Source organism: Carcharodon carcharias, chromosome 6 (genome assembly GCF_017639515.1).
Source record: "Carcharodon carcharias isolate sCarCar2 chromosome 6, sCarCar2.pri, whole genome shotgun sequence".
In the NCBI taxonomy this organism is placed as follows: Eukaryota; Metazoa; Chordata; class Chondrichthyes; order Lamniformes; family Lamnidae; genus Carcharodon; species Carcharodon carcharias.
The window spans coordinates 2,074,349-2,092,319 of NC_054472.1; the positions used below are offsets into that span (position 1 = coordinate 2,074,349).

General features: G+C 44.0%; 1 protein-coding gene across 3 annotated transcripts in view; it reads left to right on the forward strand.

Annotated features, from left to right (window-relative positions):
- Positions 1-17,971, forward strand: part of bbs9 (Bardet-Biedl syndrome 9) — a 505,659-nt gene that overhangs the window by 426,552 nt on the left and 61,136 nt on the right. Inside the window, exon 24 of one of the 3 annotated variants that reach the window (XR_005943329.1) lies at positions 3,227-3,373. The exons of the other annotated variants lie outside the window; for them this stretch is intronic. The gene's annotated coding sequence lies outside the window, so the exon portion shown is untranslated. Of the gene's footprint in view, positions 1-3,226; positions 3,374-17,971 lie in introns of those variants that run through there. 3 annotated transcript variants of the gene reach the window in all.

Here is a 17,971-nt window from a genome sequence, read left to right on the forward strand (position 1 = left end):
ACCAAATTTCAAACAATTACAAGAATTTATATTTATACAGGAATAAATGGTGTTAATTGGTTGGAAAGTTGGATCTAGCCAAGGTGTTGCCATGGCAATTCCTCTGCTTTCGATAGTGGTTCTGGACCGTGGATGGAGACAATGAAGCTGGAGCCCAGTGCTGGTCAGCAGCTTGATAAGGGGAGGTGGGAGCAGCAATATGAAACAGGTCGTGCCCTGTACACCTGTGAACTTTTATTTGTGTATGATCTTTCACCTAGAATAACCTACAGCAATTTACAGACAAGGAATTGCTTTTGAAGGATTTTGTTGGCAAATATAGCAGCTAATTTTGGCACAGCAAGATCCCACAACCAGCAGTAAGATAATGGCCAGTTGATTTGTTTGGTGGTGTTGGTTGAGATGAATGTTGTCCATGACACTGGGAGATCTCCTTTGACTAGTGTTGTGGAATCTTTTGCACCCCACCTGTTAGATAATCATACTGAGACAGCAGTTAGCTAGATGGCAGAATGTGTGTTTTTTGTTCTTTCATCTCGCTGACTAGGTGGTGGAACCATGCTGCTGCTTGAACTGTTTTTGGTGGGGAGTAGCGTGGTGATGCTGGAGCAGTAATCAATGCTCAACCACAGCATCCAATGGCATGTAAATTCTCAATACCCCCCAAACCTCCAATATGGAACAACGAAAATGGACTGAGTCCTCAAGATGAATCCACGCAGCCTGTTGTCTGTGACTTTCTACAGTAGTTCAGATGTTGCTTCCTTAAACATCATTCCAAATATTTGTTCTTTCATTGGTTAGAAGATAGTCTTCATTCTCTCCAGCAAGAGTACAAGCCTCTCAGTTGTCACAGAAATTCTCTCATTCAGGAATTGTTTTTTAATTTTCTTTTAAAGATTTAATAGTCTAATGAGAGCAAAATTTCAAATCAAATACTGAACAGTTTCACTGGAAGAGCTAGGACAGGGAAATAGGATCCTGCAAGGGCGAGTCAGTGAGGAACACACAATTCTTAGGTTTGCTTTGTTTGGAATGCTTTGAATATACAATAAGGAAAGCCCTTGAATCATATTCTCCTCAAACTTGTGATGGATTCAGATCAAAAAACAAACAGAACTGCTAATTCCAGTCGTTAACGCACTAGGGTTGACATACTTTGCAGTGTTAGAAAGGCAAAAAGCAACAAGAATGGAGCACTGAAAGGAACAGCAGGCACTTCCCGCACCATTCCATACTTTTATTTTCTTCTGTTCTCCCAACTTTACCCCTTACCCTGCACCGACAGTGCTGCACTCCCTCAGTACTGACCCTTCCACAGTGCAGCACTCCCTCAGTACCGACCCTCCAACAGAGCTGCACTCCCTCAGTACTGATCCTCTAACAGTGCAGCACTCCCTCAGTACTGACCTCCCAACAGTGCAGCGATCCCTCAGTACTGACCCTTCAACGGTGCAGCACTCCCTCAGTACTGACCCTTCCACGGTGCAGCACTCCCTCAGTACCGACCCTCCAACAGAGCTGCACTCCCTCAGTACTGATCCTCTAACAGTGCAGCACTCCCTCAGTACTGACCCTCTAACAGAGCTGCACTCCCTCAGTACTGATCCTCTAACAGTGCAGCACTCCCTCAATACTGATCCTCTAACAGTGCAGCACTCCCTCTGTACTGACCCTCTAACAGAGCTGCACTTCCTCAGTACTGATCCTCTAACAGTGCAGCACTCCCTCTGTACTGACCCTCTGACAGTGCAGCACTCCCTCAGTACTGATCCTCTAACAATGCAGCACTCCCTCTGTACTGACCCTCTAACAGAGCTGCACTTCCTCTACTGATCCTCTAACAGTGCAGCACTCCCTCTGTACTGACCCGCTAATGATACAGCATTTCCTCAGTACTGACCCTCCGGCAGTGCAGCATTCTGTCGGTATTAACCCTCTGACAGCACGGCTCTCTCTCTAACAGCACTCTAGGTATTACTACACCACGTGGACTACAGCGGTTCAAGAAGAAGGCTCCCCACCACTGCTCCAGGGTTGGTAGTTTGAGCAACAAGTGCTGACTTTGCCAGTGATGCTCACATCCCAGGAACAAATTTTTAAAAATGCAACATTCCCCCAGCCATGTCCTGAAGTCCAGGCCTACATTCCATGCTTAAGATGCAAATAGAAATGAAACAGACCAGATTCTACTGTAATTCTTGACTCAGTGGTAGGACTCTGGCCTCTAATGATAAGGTCATAGGTTACCTCCCCATTCTAAGACTTGAGCGCTTGACACTTCTGTGTCATCGGAAATGCCATTTGTTGGCTGAGATATTCAACTAAATCTACTCTCTATTTGAAGAAGAGGAAGGGAGTTCACACTGGTGTCCATATTTATCCTTCAACCAATGTCACTCAAACAGATTGTCTGATCATTATCACATGGCTGTTTGTGAGAGTTTGCTGTGTGTACATAGCTGCTGCATTTCCTACATCCTAACAATGACTACACTTCAAATGTACTTCTTTGGCTCTAGAGGACTCTAGGACATACTGGGGATATAAAAGGTGCTATATAAGTGTAGATGTCTTTCTTTATCAGGTGCGTTTGCATTGGGCTATAGCCAGGGCCAGGTTTCTGCTGAGTTATTATGGCTGCCCATAGCTGTTAATATTTCACTGTTACACATATTTTACTTTATCATTCTTATCTTTACTGTTCCTGGACTAAGATTTTACATTCAACTTTTTTATAGCCTGTCTTCAGTTACTTCCTACAATTCAAGATAGAAAAACATAGCCTTGGGGGCTCCCTGTTTTGCTTCAGTAGCAGTTATGGTGCTGGCACAGTACTACACAATTCACAGAGACTCCTGTGTATCAGCAAAGGCAGCCATAAGACGCTAGAAATGATAAACATCTGATGCACTCCTGCAGCAAAGTTTTGCAGCAATCAGGAGCTCCTCACCGAACCCAGTTGTAAAATTTTTAATTGACTTTGTGTAGTGAGTAATGGGATGAACAGTGAGCTGAATTTCTTTTCTAAAGTTACCTGATTTTAAACCATTTCAGACTCGGGCTTAAGTAGTTGATTAATTTGGATCATTTAAGATTCAGGTCGACCTGTCCTTTTTTTCAAACTCTTCCAAATTCCACAATGTAATAGGTAACATCTGGCAACAGTGAAAGAAGACAAAAAGGAGTTGTATTTTTAAAATTTCTTCCTTTGACTCATCTGCAGTGACCTGAGCATATCCTGTAATGAGGTGGAGAACAAAACACAGCCCATAACCTGCAGCAATACAGCCATGCGGTCTAGCTTTGGGAGTATCTTCACCAAGAAGGCAGCTGATCACCACCTTCTCAATCAGTGCCAGCCTTGCCAACGATGCCCACATTCCAAGAATAAAATAAAAAAATCTTGTACTTCTTACTCACTGGTTTGTCTTATTGAATTGTGTGTGCCTATGGTTTGGCACAGGATGATCTTATTCATTGGTGCATTAATCCTTAATTAGAACACCAAAGACCCATTAGTATCAGTAACTTGCAATATCTTGGAATTAATAGAGCTCAGATTCAAGCATCCCACATGGCCTGATATATATCTGGAGGCTCAGAAAGACAAAATATTAGGATGCTCACATCCAAAGGCAATTAAATAAAAATGAAATGTATTTCTAAGTAGTTATCTGCTTGTGCCCACTTTGACCATCGATGTGTCAATATACCCAAGTTCATTTAATAAAGTGGAAGGTGGTTGGGTAGTGGGGACTGGTTTGGTAGGGGGAAGGGTTCGGTAATGGAGAGAATGGTTGGGGAGTGGGGGAACGGTTGGGGAGTGGGGGAACGGTTGGGGAGTGGGGAATAAGAACATTAGAGCATAAGAACCAGGAGCAGGAGTAGGCAATTCAGCCCCTCGAGCCTGCCCCGCCATTCAATACAATCATGGATGATCTCATTTTGTCTCAACTCCAATTTTTTGCCTTCTCCCCATAACCTTTTAACCCATTACTAATTAAAAATCTGTCTATCTCCTCAAATTTATTCAGCGTCCCAGCATCCATTGCACTCTGAGGTAGTGAATTCCACAGATTCACGACCCTTTGAGAAAAGTAATTCCTCCTCATCTCTGATTTAAATCTACCACCCCTTAGCCTAAAACTATGGCCTCTCATTCTAGAATGCCCCACAAGGAGAAACAGCCGCTCCATGTCTACTTTGTCTATCCCCTTTAGCATCTTATATATTTCAATTAGATCTCCTCTCATCCTTCTAAACTCTAGCGAGCATAGGCCTAAACTGCTCAATCTCTCCTCTTAAGACAAGCCCTGCATCTCTGGAATCAATCTAGTGAACCTCCTCTGAACCTGCTCCAGTGCAACTACATCCTTCCTCAAGTAAGGGGACCAAAACTGTGCACAGTACTCCAGGTGCGGTCTCACCAATGCCTTGTACAGTTGCAACAACACTTCCCTATTTTATACTCTATCCCTTTAGCAGTAAATGCCAAAATTCCATTTGCTTTCCTTATTACCTGCTGTACCTGCATACTAGCTTTCAGCAATTCATGCATGAGGACACCCAGATCCCTCTGCACTGAAGCATTCTGAAGGTTCTCTCCATTTAAGTAATAAGCCGCCTTTTTATTCTTCTGACCAAAATGGATAACCCCTCACTTATCCTCGTTAAACTACAGCTATCAAATTTTGGCACATTCACCTAACCTGTCCATATCCATTTGTAAATTTCTTATTTCTTCATTACAACTTAGTTTCCCACCTATTTTGGTGTCATCTGCAAATTTGGCTATAGTACCTTCTATCCCTGAATCCAAGTCATTAATATAGATTGTAAATAGTTGGGGCCCAAGGACCGAACCCTATGGCACTCCACTAGTTACAGCTTGCCATCCAGAAAAAGACCCACTTATCCCGACCCTCTGCTTTCTGTTGGTTAGCCAACCCTCTATCCAAGATAATATATTACCCCTAACTCCGTGTGATCTTGTGTATTAATCTTCTGTGTGGCACCTTATCAGAGGCCTTCTGGAGGTCCAGATATACTACATCTACAGGATCCCCATTATCCACTACCCATGGTTGGGTAGTGGGGGAATGGTTGGGTAGTGGGGGAATGGTCTGTTAGTCGCCTATAATTTAAAAACAATGCAGTGGGAAAAGCAGTTTGTGTAATGACACATTAGACACATCGCTGCTGAAACAGAGCTTCCCAAGGATTATGTTTTACCCACTACGTCACTTATGGTTCATGTGAATGATGGAAAGTGTTGTCAATATGGCAGTTAGCTGGATGGATTGTGAATTTGTGGTGCTCTGTACTAAATCCATTCAAACATTTTGTTTTTTCACAACTAACTAATGCAATGTTTTGTCCAAGGCCTTTCAGAAAGCCTTGATAAGTGGAGCTTATCATACAGAGCTGATTTCTTTTGTTTATTTCTAGCAGAACCAGGAAGGAATGCTGCTTAACAGTTGCACATCTATACAAACACCCCATAGATTACAAAAGGGCACGTCAATATTTTTCCAAGTTGTAAATGTGCTTGTTAAAACAATGTCTACTCCTGACAATGTTGTATTGCAAAGGAAGTAGGAGATATCAGGATCATAAGCCGATAGGAGTGGAGGGAGGGGTGGAGTGTTGTACCATCCTGTTTTGATCTTTGTCAGTGAAGGTCTTGGAGTTTGAAGGAGAATCCTTCTACTCTGGGTATTTTTATATAATTTCTAACTGATAGATTTTAAGTGGATTTTTACCAATTACATTAACACATTAGAACGTTGAGATTGAAGAGGTTGTGCCATTGACAAGTGATTCTCTTCCGAGGGTGATAAGCAGCTCCAGCAATCCAGTTTTGGTGTCAGTGCAGAAACCCTCAGCAATTTCACAAATGTATAATGCACACCACCAAACTTCTCATTTCCACCCTGACTCTTTCTCATGTCTTTGTCCTGAATTATTCCATTTGGTGCTTTAAAAGAATTTCACTTACATTTCTGGAGCTGTCTTTTTTGACATGGCTGGCCTTTGTTTGCTGAGTGTGAAAGTGCTGCTGCTGATTCTGGAGGGTGAGGTACTCTAACTAGATCCACTTTCATACCACAGAAAAATTAATTGGCTTTAAGCAACTTTTAAATAGAAGGCATTCTTCCAGCCTCTCTCTCAGTCAAACCTTTGCTTGACCACAGGTGGAGTAAAATTTTGAAAGTTACTCACCTGTGAATACAGGTACAGGTTACGACAAACTAGGCAGCATTCCTAGTCTCTGCTGATTTTTGATCTCAGTTGCAGCTGTAGTAGACCCTAGTGCTCTTAAAAGAAAGAAATCACATTTATATAGTGCCTTTTACAACCTCAGGACATCCCAAAACTCTAATGAAGCACTTTGAAGTATAGTCATTGTGATGATGTAGGAGATGCAGCAGCCAATTGAGCTGGGAGCTGGTGAAAAAAGATACTGCCAAGAGTTCTGCTTCCTGATGCTAACCCATGACTCCTGTTGGAAGGAGCATTGCTTGTTGATGTCTGGGTTATCTCAGCTGTTGTAGTTTGTGTAAATCAGTTTGGCGATTTTGGATGCTTAGGCCACAATCTGCCCATCAATGTTCCCATCGATTTACACATCTATCTTGCAATCCTGATCGAGGGTTTATCCGTCATTCGGGCATCAGCACTAAGAACTGGCCTTTCCAAACCTTCAGACCAGAAAGGTTCAAACAAACAAGGAGTAAGAAATATAAAGAACTTGCATTTCTATAGCACCTCTAATGACCTTGGGATGCTCTAAAGTGCTTTACAGCCACTTGAAGTGCTTTTCTGAAGTGTTATAATGTAGGAAATGTGGCAACCAATTTGCACACAGCAAAATCCCACAAGCAGCAATGAAATAAGTGACCAAATAATCTGTTTTAGAAGTTTATTAGAAGATGAATATTGGCCAGGACATGCAGTGAACTACAGAGGTTGTTCCAGAAGGTGATTAATTGGTCGAGGCAACAGGTAAAGCCTGAATCAGGGAAATGGAGCATCAGGCAGGGGTTATGGGTCTGCTGAAGGATGTTGAAATGTGATGGGAAAAGGCTGGGAAGGTGGAGAAACGATAGAAAGATTTATCGACAAGAGAAAACAGTTTAAATATAAATCTTAGAAGGATGGGGACCCAGCGAAAGATTCCTGAAAACGAGGTGGGTGATGGGCAAGATGTGAGTTAAGGAGAAGAGATGGGAAGTGGCTAGCAAGGAGGGCATTGGAGGGTGTCTGGAGATGACAATGGTGTGTTTCAGATAACATATAGGTTGGAGTTGGGGCAGAGCAGGCTTGTAGGGTTGAAAGCGAGTGACCTTCACGATGGACAGGAAGTAGGGATGAATGCTCAGGATCAAGTATTATACCAAGATCATGACTGATTATTATCATAGTTAGCATTCTTTAATCTTTATCCAGCAAGATATCCAACCAAGATTTTTCCCTGTTGGTATATGCAATTTTGACTTAAAATATATCCATCTATAATAAAACCATCTATAGGTGGGCTATTGCTAATTACATGCCAACTAAAAGGTGAAATATTAAACAAAGGTTGAATCCTCAAACTATCCGCTATTCTATACCTGACCTAGTTCTGTACAAGGCAGGCAGTTAACAGCTGAAGTTTAGATCCTTGGCGTTATTCTTCAAGAGGCAAAGCAAAGTAACTGCTTCTGCAGATGTTTTGTGGCCACATTTTTTCAAAATACAGGCTGTGCAGAAATAATTAATATGTAACAGCCTGTAGGAATGTGAAACTTGGGACAGGGCGTAAACACCGTGGACTTCCCTCCGCAGCCCACTGTCACTAACCCAGAATGTGCCCAGAATCCAGCAGCTCATTTTTCTTGCTGTACTCAGCAGCATTTAGAAAGTCTTTCTTAAGATTATTTTGTTGGGGTTCAATGGTACAGTGTGTTGTGACAGCTGGGCGCACAATGTAAAAAGACTCTATTGGGAGCTTTCTCTATGTGTTTGAAGAACGTTTGCCACCAGTACTTATATGTTGGGCCTCTCATGGTGCAGCTCACACTATGTTCAGGATGTTCTCAGTATATGACATGCTCCTGTATGCTTCAGAGATTTGGGTAACCAGGCACCTGAAAGCACTGGAGAAGTACCACCAGCAGTGACAAGAAAGGTGGTCCAATAGCTGTGTCCTTTCCCAAGTCAATGTGCCCAGCACTGAGGCACTAATCACTCAAAACCAACTCTGCTGGACAGGATGTATGGTTCTTACGCCTGAAACCAGATTCCCAAAGGAACTGCTGTACTTGGAACTTGGTTGCAGGAGACTTTCAGGAGAACACCAGATACAAGCAAAATACTGCGGATGCTGGAAATCTGAAACAAAAACAAAAAATGCTGGAAAAACTCAACAGGCCTGACAGCATCTGTGGAGAGAAAGACAGAGTTAACCTTTCAAGTCCATATGACTGTCCCTCAGAACTAAAGAGAAGTCAAAAATGTGGTGAAATATACACTGCTTAAGGGCGGAAGGGTGGGACAGGTGAAGCTGGATAGGGGGCCAGCGATAGATAGGTGGAGGCAAAGGAGAGATTGCAAAAGATGTCATAAACAAAAGGTAGAAGGGGTGTTGATGGTGGTGATACTGGCTAAAGGAGGTGCTAATGGTGACATTAAGAGTAGAAAACACGATGAGCAAGTGACAGATGCCCTAGTGGGGGTGGGGTGGGGGGAGGGGATGGCGTGGGAGAAAAGAGGCTAAAAGGTGGGGATAAAGCAATGAATGGAAATAAATTTTTTAAATAATAATAGAAATAGGTGGGAAAAATATATATATAAAAATTTTAAAATAAATATTTGAAAAAAGGGGATCAAAAAGGGTTGAGGATGGAGGAGAGAGTTCATGATCTGAAGTTGTTGAACTCAATATTCAGTCCAGAAGGCTGTAAAGTGCCTAATTGGAAAATGAGGTGCTGTTCCTCCAGTACACCAGAAATGCTTTAGGGACATCCTCAAAACAGCCCTGAAGAGGTCAAACATCCCCACCAACTCCCTGGCTTGTGACCGACCAATATACATTCAGAAAATCACTGAACACATCAAGAGACCTCATCAAGCATACAAAGAGGCGATGTTGTGGCACCAGAGGGAGCACACAAACTCCAAACAACTCTATCTACTCAATCCTTCAAGCACCACTTACCCCACGTGTGGCAGAGTCTGCAGATCACACATTGGACTTATCAGCCATCTCAGAACTTGTCAAACTGCAGTGGAAGCAAGTCACCGTCAATCCTGAGGGACAGCCTAAGAAGGAGATGAGACCCAGCATATTATTGTATTGCTAAAGTGTTCCTGTGTCCAAGATAGCATGATCCTTTAAGGCCCACAGGATTTGAAATTGCTTAAGGACAATGAAGGTTTTTAGACATTGGAATTTGTACTTCAGATATTACACATCAAATATCACAAAAGTGCAAATCAAAGCCTGAAATAAATAAGCGTTTTACAATGAAATTCTGATTGCCTCTCCCTGCATTCAATTAGCAACAATCAGACTTTGTGACTTTAAAAGAGACCCAGACTGATATCTTGTGTAATACACGGTGTAACACTCAGGGCAGGATTTTCCCCTGGGTGGGTGAGCCTGGGAACGGCTGCAAAACTGACCCCCCGCCTGCGACCGAGCCCCAACATCGATTTCACGCTGGCCAATTAATGGCCAGTCAGCGTGAAAGACGCGCTGCGGCGCTCAGCAGTGCTGGGGCGGGGGTGGGGGACGGAGCAGGGTGAGTGCGGAAATTGGCAAGTGCGCGCAATGAAACTCTCCCTGAGGCACAAGAGCTGCCTCTGGAGCTGAAGATTCTAAACATCAGAAACGAAAAACTTAGCCACGTTAAAAACATCTTCCCCACTCATGTGACTTTGACTCTGTCACATAAGTAGGGACATATTATAAATGAAGTTTAAAAATCTTTATTTAAATTTTAACTGCTGTTGGAAACCTCATCCCGCCCGTGGGCAGCGAAAAATTAAATTAAATTATAACTTTAATTGCTTTAATAGGCCAGTTAATTGTCACCCAAAATATCGCGCGAGTGCACGTTAACGTCGGGAGGTTCACTCGATGTCATCGCGCATCACTTTACGCTCAAGCGGGTCAGGTGCGCGCCCACCTGCTTGGCGCAAATTCCTGCCTTCAGTCTGTCAGCCCCCTGAACAGTGATACAGGAAATCAGCTACAAACATTAGAAATGTTTGCCTCTGGAGTTATTGTGCCTGCAATTAACTGCACAATGGGGACATAAGATCATCTTTACCATTGACAATTTGAAAAGAAGTTAAACTCCTAATCCAGGGATATCAGGAGCAATGTTCTCTCTGTTTTTGAATATATAGTTGATCTATTTAAATGCGGCCTTGTACACTCAGTAAATTTAAAAGGACCGTCTTGATGATGGCCTGCTTGGGAATTTCCGGGTTGTTGCGTGGCCACACTGCTCAGAGGGAACATTGATCAGGCATAGTCTCCCTCAGAATAAATTGTCAATTCATAACAAAGAGCACAGCAAGAGAGGTTTTTCTTTGGGAGGAACGTGATCCCGGATCCTTGATTGTGCACTGTCACTGCATTGCTGATCAAAATGGTGTTGTCTATGCCAAATCTACCAACCTTTGGTGTGTGCTCAGAGTCACTATCTGTATTCCCATGTTGACAAGTGACTGTGACGTTTCAAAGGTGGGACCGCAGATTTGCAGCTACAGGTGACAAAAGAAAAAAGGCCTTACTTCTCCATTATGGAGGTGAAGAATTGGAAGATACTTTCAAGACACTTACTCCTGAGCAAGTGATCACGACTCAGCCAAAAGTGCACTAACAACCTATTTCACCCCAAGAAAAATACAATATACAAAGCGATTGCCTTCCAGCACACTAAGCAAGAAACAAATGAGACAATTGGTCAATGTTGCAGGCATTTGAGGCAACTAGCAACCAAATGTGCCTTTGGTGATGTTGAACATGTCAGATAGGAAAGCAAAACACAGATAATCGAACGTTGTCTCTGTAGTCAACCATGCCGAAAAGCACTCAAGAAAGACAAAAAGCTGTTAGAGCTGCTGGAGTTAGCAAGATCGCTATCACTTTCAGAATCCAGAGCCACTGAAGTTGAGGCTGCCAGCAGTAACTATCACACTCCAAGTTCAGCTCCTGTGAACACTGTTCATCCCTCAAGTGACTGGAAACCACCTACAAGCGACTTGTCCAAAAAATATTTGCACTGTGGCAGTGCTTACCCACACCAGAGTCCTGCTACAGGTAAACAATGTAAAGCTGGTCAAAAACTCAACCACTTTGCTCATGTTTGTCGCTCATCAATAAAATCAACTAATGAGACCAATACCACCAGAAGAGTGCCACGTGCACATAGCACAGCAAATGAGCCACAGAGTGTAGCCAATGTGGAAGCAGTTGACCCTGAATACACGTCTGTGTTCTCTTTCGACACAGTGACCAGCCATGTGTGACAGTGACCATTGGCTGCGCAGACATAAATGCTCTTCTAGATACATGGAGCACCTGTCAATATCCTGAGAGCAAAACATTCAACAAACTTCAGGACTGCACCATTCTCTGCAAACCAGGGAATACAAAAATTTTCCCTTACAACTGTGGCAAACCACTGTAAGTTCTCAGGACTTTTGAAACACCAGTCTCATTCAAAGCCAAAAGAACAAATGCTATATTCTGTGTCATACCTGGAGAATGTGACACACTTATCACACAACAACAGATCTGCAAATGATTGCACTCATATACACAGCTTCTACGCATACCACTAACAGCCTTGGATTGTATGCTGACCATTTCACTGATATCGACAAACTGAAAGGCATTACATGCAAGCTGCATATAGACTCAAATGTGCCCCCAGTCATGCATCAACAGTGACAAATACCGCTTCATGTCAGAAGGCAGACGGGGAAGGAATTTCAACATGTACTTGACCTTGACATTATTGAGAAAGTTGAAGTTGAGCCTATCCCTTGGGTCTCATCTATAGTAGTCATCAAGAAACCCAAGAAGAAGAACCAGATTAGAATCTGTGTTGATATGCGGTTACCAAACGAAGCCAGAGAAACACGCTTGATACTGACAATCAATCATATCATAGAGAAAGTAAATGGTGTTAAACACTTTGCTAAACTTGACCTCGAGGCAGGACACCATCATATCGAGCCGGCAGAAGAATCAAGATATCTTACAATATTCTCCACTCACATCGGACTTTTTAGATATACAGGCTCATCTTTGTCGTCAACTCAGCAGCTGAGGTATTTCACATTTTCCTGAGCTACCCCATGGAGCTAATGATCAACATGGACATGGACGCTATTGAGAACAGAAGGCTTGAATGAAAATAAATGCAGTACAGAACATGAAATTTAGAGCTACACCACAAAACCAGGAGATAGAGTGCTGGTGAAATATAATGGTCATGGTGGAAAGCAAATAATCTCTTATGACATCCAGCCATTTGTTGTGACCAATGCAAAAAGATCAATAACCATTCATTGTGGTTCGCGAATCACCACACAAAACAGGTCATTCTTCAAAGCACTGAAAACCCCATTAAATCCAATTTCGGCATTAGCATCTCAGATGAAGGACATAAGTTAAATGAGACCACTCCTGACGTCAGCCGATATCCTACTCGAGAGAAAACGTCCATCGTACTTAAGTGATTATGTTACAAAGTGAACAATTTCCAATTGGTGAACAAATCTATCATCTCATTGTATATGACTGAATGCACTGTTAAATTAACATAACATTTGCATATATAATATTGTTACTGGTGAAGTTCACTATTCAAGTTATGCTTAAGTTTATTGTTTACAGATTTGGAAACAAACTATTGAAACATGCTAAGCCGTTTACTTACTGATAAGGGGAGAAATGTAGTGCATTCTGCCCGTAAGACTACTGTACACCTATACCAGCAGAGGGAGTCTAGAGAGAGAATAAAGGAACCTGTGGGCAGAATTTTATGTCCCGCTGATGGACGTGCACCCAACCCGATTGGGCGTAAAATCACGTGAGATGACATCCCGCCCGCTGACAATTAAGAAAGTAATTAAGCCCATTAATGGCGCAATTGTCTCTGATTTTTCGTGGTCCGTCCAACCTTACAGTTACCAGGCAGGCAAATCAGCCAGACAGCCTTTACATTTTTCATCAAACATCATCCAAGGGCAGGTTGAAAACTCCTCTAAGAAATAAAATAAAAATAAGTATCTGTGGACAGCATTTTTGTGAGGTATATTTTCAGCTACCTGATTGTGACACATGGACATTTTTTTGCAGCTTTTTTGTCTAATCGGTTGAAGGTCTGCAGATCCCTGAGGCAGCTGTCTGCCTTCAGGGAGCTCTCTTGCAATACCCACCCCGTGCCCGTGGTGATGACCCTCTTCCCAACCCCACCCTGGCAGCGCTGAGGCTTTCAGTGCGCAAAATCGCGGTTGGGGGCCGATCACAGTCAGCGGTCCGTTTCCCAGCCACTCATGGGCCAGCCGATCGCATGTACCCATCAACGGTAAAATTCAGGCCTATGTTTTAAAAACACGCACAGTTCGGATTCTGCATCTTGCTGAATCTTACTGTTTCTTCACATGTAGCAATTCCCTGAAACATACCCTAGACTCGCATTGACAATCTGTGCTCTGAAGAAGAGTCACACGGACTCGAAACGTTAACTCTGTCTTCCTCTCCACAGATGCTGTCGGACCTGCTGAGTTTTTCCAGCAATTTTTGTTTTTGCCTATGATGCACACACTGGACTCGCACTGGCAGTGTGTACCAATCCCCCTGATGCACACACTGGACTCGCACTGGCAGTGTGTACCAATCCCAGTGATGCACACACTGGACTCGCACTGGCAGTGTGTACCAATCCCAGTGATGCGCAGACCAGGCTCGCAGTGGCAGTGTGTACCAATCCCAGTGATGCACACACTGGACTCGCACTGGCAGTGTGTACCAATCCCAGTGATGCGCACACCAGGCTTGCACTGGCAGTGTGTACCAATCCCCCCCAATGAACACACAGGACTTGCACTAGCAGTGTGTACCAATCCCCCCGATGCACACACTGGACTCGCACTGACAGTGTGTACCAATCCCAGTGATGCACACACTGGACTTGCACTGGCAGTGTGTACCAATCCCCCCGATGCACACACTGGACTCGCACTGGCAGTGTGTACCAATCCCAGTGATGCACACACTGGACTTGCACTGGCAGTGTGTACCAATTCCAGTGATGCGCACACCAGGCTCGCACTGGCAGTGTGTACCAATCCCAGTGATGCACACACTGGACTCGCACTGGCAGTGTGTACCAATCCCAGTGATGCACACACTGGACTCGCACTGGCAGTGTGTACCAATCCCAGTGACGCACACACTGGACTCGCACTGACAGTGTGTACCAATCCCCCTGATGCACACACTGGACTCGCACTGGCAGTGTTTACCAATCCCAGTGATGAGCACACCAGGCTCGCACTGGCAGTGTGCACCAATTCCAGTGATGCGCACACTGGACTCGCACTGGCAGCGCGTACCAATCCCAGTGATGCGCACACCAGGCTCACACTGGCAGTGTGTACCAATCCCAGTGATGCACACACTGGACTCGCACTGGCAGTGTGTACCAATCCCAGTGATGCGCACACCAGGCTTGCACTGGCAGTGTGTACCAATCCCCCCCAATGCACACACTGGACTTGCACTAACAGTGTGTACCAATCCCCCCGATGCACACACTGGACTCACACTGACAGTGTGTACCAATCCCCCCGATGCACACACTGGACACGCACTGACAGTGTGTACCAATTCCCCCGATGCACACACTGGACTTGCACTGACGGTGTGTACCAATCTCCCCGATGCACACACTGGACTCACACTGATAGTGTGTACCAATCCCCCGATGCACACACTGGACTCGCACTGGCAATGTGTACCAATCCCCCTGATGCACACACTGGACTCACACTGACAGTGTGTACCAATCCCCCTGATGCACACACTGGACTTGCACTAACAGTGTGTACCAATCCCCCTGATGCACACACTGGACTCACACTGACAGTGTGTACCAATCCCCCTGATGCACACACTGGACTCGCACTGGCAGTGTGTACCAATCCCCCCGATGCACACACTGGACTCGCACTGGCAGTGTGTACCAATCCCCCCGATGCACACGCTGGACTTGCACTGACAGTGTGTACCAATCCCCCCCCCAATGCACACACTGGACTCGCACTGGCAGTGTGTACCAATCCCCCCGATGCACACACTGGACTTGCACTGACAGTGTGTACCAATTCCCCCCCCCCCCAATGCACACACTGGACTCGCACTGGCAGTGTGTACCAATCCCCCCGATGCACACACTGGACTCGCACTGGCAGTGTGTACCAATCCCCCTGATGCACACACTGGACTCGTACTGGCAGTGTGTACCAATCCCCCCGATGCACACACTGGACTCACACTGACAGTGTGTACCAATCCCCCTGATGCACACACTGGTCTCACACTGACAGTGTGTATCAATCCCCCTGATGCACACACTGGACTCACACTGACAGTGTGTACCAATCCCAGTGATGCACACACTGGACTCACACTGACAGTGTGTACCAATCTCCCTGATGCACACACTGGACTCACACTGACAGTGTGTACCAATCCCCCCGATACACACGCTGGACTCACACTGACAGTGTGTACCAATCCCAGTGATGCACACACTGACTCACACTGACAGTGTGTACCAATCTCCCTGATGCACACACTGGACTCACACTGACAATGTGTACCAATCCCCCCGATGCACATGCTGGACTCACACTGACAGTGTGTACCAATCTCCCTGATGCACACACTGGACTCACACTGACAGTGTGTACCAATCCCAGTGATGCACACACTGGACTCACACTGACAGTGTGTACCAATCTGTTGTTGGAACTCCTAACCCACTCAGCATTTCGTTGTAAGTACTGCTTCATACTTTTTTGCTTTTTTCTCCTCCCTCTGTACTGATGTTACATTTGTGCACATTTGCTGTGGGCAGTTTTAGGTCTTCACTGGCCAAACCTCAAAGCCACTCACTAATTCAGTGTGTTTGATCTTTCACAAATAACTGGGGTTACACAGATGGAGCAACACCCTAACATTACATCACACAGTTATTTCCATCAACATCTAGTGAACCTCTGGCCAGAATCACAACTTTTCATTCTCATGAGGCAGTATGAATATTCCAAAGCAAATACTGCTTTCTTACATGACATATTATGTGTCAAATATAATACATATATCACTCATAAATTTGCTTTGATCCATTCAGATTTCCATTTCTTTACTAGGTAAAGCGTCTTTCCAGGTAAGAATTCTTTCTTTGCAGAAGACTTAATAGGTTTGTTCATGGAACAACCAAAATCCACAGGGATGGTACTAAAGGTCAGCAGTTTTATGCACAAAATAAGCCAGAGAGTGATGTCAGATTACTTAAATTGCAAGCTGGAAGGCTAAATTTAAACCTGAATTTGCAATGACTACCTTGCCCAAGCCTGTCTGGCTGATGCTTTAAGTGGTGACATACATTTCGAGGTACAAACGAGGCAGTGAACAGTTCCTTCATAGAGTAAATACACCACAATTTGAAGTGTTTAATCTGCCTCTGTGCTTTGCTAATCGCCAGAGACATCAATGTCAAACAGGGGTTTTTCTCGGTTGTTGGTGTAGGCCAATCACGATTTCTGTTCTGGAGCAGTAACTTGCTCCCTGTGATAAATATTGTATCGGGCTCCGGCAGTTCTTATTAAAGTAATCGCACTCTGCAGCATGAGGTGGAGAACTTTCAAATCATTACCAAGGAACAGGAGGAGGCCATTCACCCTCCAGAGAAAATAGTTTCTCTCTGTTTACCCTATTGAATCACTTTATAACTTTAAACACATTGATTTGATCACTGTTCAAACTCCTAAACACCAGCTTAAACAAGGAAATATAAGACAATTATATGTAACTATAATGTTGCAAACAAACCCGAAAACTAGCATTGAGCAACAGAGTTATGTAATGGCTCCAACAAGCAGATAATAAAAGGAAGTTGACACCAATGGTATTGTGTGTGATTGGCTTCAATTCACAACGTGTTAAAAGGTGACCAGTCTCACCAGTACCTTCTTGAATTATATCTTTTCCACAGTCATAGTTAAAAGTGATAACACAGAATTTTTATATATATATATATATACACATACATACACAATATATGTATGTACATATATATATATAGGAAGTTAATAGTTTAACTTATTAAACTTGAAGTCTGTCTCTAGTGATTGATGTTCTGTGGAGATGGTAGTTGTGGTGGTGATAATTAAAGAAATCCTGCAATATGAGCTTTCAAATTGAAGTGGACCAGAGCCTCCTGTTACTTGGAGAATCCACCAATCCCCTTCATCACAAGGAATGATCATAAGGTAACTTTAGATCACAAGGGCTGGAAAGGAAAGAATTGAAGGCTATAAGGATAAAGACAGGCTAATATCATGAAGCAGTGTGGAATTCTGTGGTAGTTTGTCAGCTTCATTCAGTAAATGAACCTCAGATGTGATTCCTAACATAGCAGTAGTTTATGCAGTAGTATATTATGGGGAGATGGTGGTGTAGTGATAATGTCATTGAGCTAGTAATAGCGATGCACTTGAGACATGAAGAACAACTGGTGGGTGGAGAAGGCACATGAAATTCAGGCCCACGCTGACCGGCACGACATGCGCAACATCTTCCGGGCCACCAAGACGATCTATGGACCTCACTTGACCGGACAAAACCCCCACTGATCACAGGACAGCTCTCGGTTCCTCAAGGACAAAAACG